At 35.7% G+C, this 4,318-nt stretch overlaps 1 protein-coding gene and 1 long non-coding RNA gene across 2 annotated transcripts in view; both read left to right on the plus strand.

Moving 5' to 3' along the window:
* The window catches only part of RhoGEF2 (Rho guanine nucleotide exchange factor 2), a 215,542-nt gene that overhangs the window by 63,320 nt on the left and 147,904 nt on the right, over nucleotides 1–4,318 (plus strand).
* LOC141444251 (uncharacterized) lies at nucleotides 3,017–3,735 on the plus strand. The gene is made up of 2 exons (XR_012453150.1): nucleotides 3,017–3,177; nucleotides 3,570–3,735. It is a non-coding gene; the product is annotated as an uncharacterized lncRNA (long non-coding RNA).

Consider the following 4,318-nt stretch of genomic DNA (forward strand, 5'->3'; position numbering starts at 1 on the left):
GTCTTTTTTCGTTTTCTTTGCCCCTTTTAGCTACTTTTAACAGTATTTTTTTTTAAACTAGCCACTTTTTACCATATGTTTAGTAACTTTTTCTTTGGGCAAGATGGCAACACTGCTCCCATCCCATCACACCAGCGTTGCCAGATGAGTACGTACGGTGTACTATTTTATGGCCTTGCGTACTCACGTACTCATCGGTCGATTTGCGTACTATTTTTATATTTTAGAACCTGACAGCCTAGCTGTTACTGCACTTGACAGAAATATATTTTTTTAGGTTTTCCGATTAATATTATTTAGGAACGCACCCAACAAATGTTAAAAACTAATACTTCTATAGATTATCTGTGGCGGTCACACTGACAAGCAAGTGACTGACAAATCTGACAGACAATGGCCGAGCTAGTTTACAATTACATCAAAATCGAACAATATAATTGATACTAGGTGCAAACTTAACCGGGCCCGGCCAAGTGACCTAAACAAAAAGTGAGTTAAAATTAGACAAGTGAAAGTTTGCACGGAACCCGCGTTGCGCGAGTCAGACTCGCACTTCGGCGGTTTTTTTGAGGCCTTTGTTTATGCACCTAATGCACAGTTTGTCAATAAAAATTGCTCTGCGTACTCAAACTTGAATTTGCGTACTATTTTTAAGAGCTGCGCGTAACGGAACGTAAAACCCATCTGGCAACACTGCATCACACTCACTGACAGAGGTTATAATTAATTACATATAATACTTTTATTTCAGATTTCGGTAGTGGTTGGTAGTGGGTGCAATTTTATCCTTCGCAAAAATTTATATATTAAAATAAAAGTAATTAACAGTTTTAGTACATATTTAAAATGAATTTAAATATTTCATCTCTCGGACGTTTTGTTTGGAAATCGCAAGCGATTGCTGGATGTAACGTAAGAATGAAAACTAGAATTAATAAAATAATTTAACGTTTCTATCCTCTTCGTGCTGTTCTTTGTTTACTTCCAAGCTTATAACATAATTGTTATTTTTAGTACCAACAAGTTAGAAACAAATGGGCGAACTGGATGATGATCCGAGATGTAAAGCGCCGCCGCCTGAACGCTGAACACTTTCTTGAAAGGACAAGAATCAACGCCTTGAGGAAGAATGATGTTCTGCCTGTAGAAATAAGGGAGATGGCAGACAAAGACGTCAACAAGTTTGACTTAAATGCTTGCCCCTTGAGAATCAACAACAGATGTGTTGTTACGTCTAGGTAATTTTGTCTATTTTTCCCAGATACCTGTTTTTTAAAATAAATTTAAGTCTTTTTGACACACAACAATCCTTTCTTTTTGTATTTTAAATACACATACAATACCTTAAATTAAATACATTGTTTTTTTCAGACCCGTGGTATTGTGAAAGAATGGCGCATGAGTCGCATAGTCTGGAGGCATCTAGCAGACTATAATAAGTTATCTGGAGTACAAAGAGCCATGTGGGATAAGGAACAATAGCATACAATAGTTATTGAAATATAATGTTATAGTTCTTAATGGCTAATAAATAGTTTCTACAAAATGATTGTTGAACCTGGTTGTATAATTAAGTTCATTATTATTTTAAGAAAGAGGTCTGACAAATCCAAGCAAGTACCACTTTTGCATCAGTCATTTCATTTTTATCAAAAAAAACCTACTATATGTAAATTGAAATCAAGTTATGAGAACTACCAAACTTAACAACTGCATGTCTTACTCGCAGATGAAGTCAAAAAGCTAGCAAGTAACATTTCCAAAATCAATAACCAATTAAGTACGGTACAAACAATGTTTTAAATCCTAAAAAATAAAATGAGAGGCAACAGCTACAAATCTTCTGGTGGGACTTGATTACTCCTTTAAGCTACTGTTACACATGCTCCTTACTAGCATGCTTATGAGCATGCCAGCCACTAATGAGCATGCTCATGGACTGTTTACATTTGCTAGCAATAAACATGACAGTTTTGAGTATGCTCCTAAATAAGCATTCTCAAAACAAACACTCCAATACACATAATATATGCCTTTTAAAATAGGCTGATAGCATGCTCCTGTCAGTTCAATGTCAGTGTTGGCACGGCAATTACCGTGTTGTATGGCTTTCAGAACAAAACTCAAAATCTACTGCCTACAGCTGCAACCCTGTGGCCCTAACGGCTTTTCGCAAATTCAATGGTGGTAAATTAATTAATTTACAAGTATTATAACAAATTCACTTTAAGTAACTTTTTTTGCTTACAACTCTCGTGGCACTACCAATACTAGCATGCTCATTAAGTGGAACGATTTCCATACTAATGTATTAACACAATCATGTGCGCTTGAAAGAATAGTTTGAAATTAAAATCACATCTGTTGACTTTTATTTTGTTCTTTATTTGAGGCATTTTTTATTTACCTAAAGAAAGCTTTTGATTAATAGCTTAATCTAGATGATTATTTTAGTTATTTTTTGTCAATATGTGAGTGGACGGCGACAGTATCGTACGCCAACGGCTCGGTTAGTAGTGTGTGTTTCAGCTACGTTGTCAACTCGCTGACAATTCGATGCTAAGCGACGTTGCCAGATTTCGTTTGATTTGTCTGATCAAAATCACATAATTACCATTTTGAAGCTCGTTTAACTTTTTTTAAATATTTTTGCTGGCCATAGGTACAAAGTCCGTCAGTCAAAAGACTGAAGTGCAACGAACAAATGTATTGCCAATTCTTTGGGTTTCCGACAGAAATTAGGAAGAAAATCACATAACATTAACGTAGTAACAAATAAGTACGGAAAATTGCATTAACGGATTATAAATTAGTAGTGATAAAATCAGATAAAGGCTGCATGGCTTGTGGCTTTTTCCATAAAATAAAAATAAAAAAACATCAAGTCAAATGTCAAATTCGTCAAGTCATAATTTTTTGTTCGTTTGTTGTCATAGGTTGTCATGACATTGTAAACTAATGGAGTAATTTTTTCCTAAATTAAATTATCGTAATTTGTCTCGAAACTGGCGGAATATCATTATCTATAATCTATAATGTGAATGCAGTTATATTTTCAAGTATTGAACTGAATTATAATTCACATTGGAAACTATGACGCCACGAACTTTGCGAAAAAAATACATAAAGCATCAATACTCTGGTCTCGAAAAAGACGCATTATAAGGAAATTAAAAAGTAAGTACAGTAGAGGCTGAGTACAACATACAACTTCCACCACCCCGTGGGTATCGTAGGAATCGACTGAGGGATAATATCAGAAGATGGGCAGCAGCGTTTTCCAAGCAACCCCACATCATATACTTACTACGCTCGCCAACCCGCTTATCAAACGTGGCGAGTATTGGCAACACGGAAAATATAGGGAGGCCTAAAGTCTCAGTTTCCATGACCGTAGGTGTTTAGGACAGATTTTTTTACTGTTTTTTTTTTCCAAGTCCCCAGCCCTTGGTAGCGGACTAACTTTTGATCCTCATATCTCGTAATTTTGGAGTTCAGAGAAAAGTTCATTTGACAAATATGCTTCTTCAAAATATGTTTTATTTTCATAATAAAATATTTAATTACAGAGTGAAAAACACTGTCATAACATACATTGTCGGCTGGTAAGCTGTGTACGAGACTGGCACAAGACTGGAAAAGTGACGTGAAAATGCAAGAGGCACTCAGCAGTGGTTGTATGTGGGCTAATTTAATTGACTGATGTAAATAAATAAATAAAAACTGACTTAGTGATGGACTTTTTTATTTGTTGTTCAATAGAGCCTTCGATTACTACCCAACCAATTAAATTTGAAATAAAAATAAACAAGTCTAATTTCATATTTTCACGTGTTTTTCGTTGAAGGAAAATATCGTGAAGAAACGTACAGACACCTGCTAAATAATTAATGGTGTGCGCTATATTTCAATTCACACTGGGCCTGCGTTGAAAATAACGCCCAATTGTGAGAGGCCCATTGTGAGAGGAGGCCTGTGTATGTATGTATAGGGATAATGATTATGACTAATTTTCTCATAGTATGTAAAGTGTATTGTAAATAAAAAATAAATAAACAATCGTTGAGTCACGGTCAAGGAAACTGAGTCACGTACCAGGGGGGAACCTATGTGCTACTAATGTCATGTTGACATCCCATACACTTGCCAAAGAAATCACAGCGCAAATGAATATGAAAAGGTTCCACTTGGGTTCCACTCTGGTACGTGATTCGGTTTCCTTGACTTTGTAAAGGCGAACTTATCCTCGAAGGGATCTCTACCAAGCAACCCTTGAGTGGATGTGAGGAATTATAAGTCTCATAGTACTTACTGCAAT

Source organism: Choristoneura fumiferana, chromosome 29, assembly GCF_025370935.1.
Source record: "Choristoneura fumiferana chromosome 29, NRCan_CFum_1, whole genome shotgun sequence".
Classification (NCBI taxonomy): Eukaryota; Metazoa; Arthropoda; class Insecta; order Lepidoptera; family Tortricidae; genus Choristoneura; species Choristoneura fumiferana.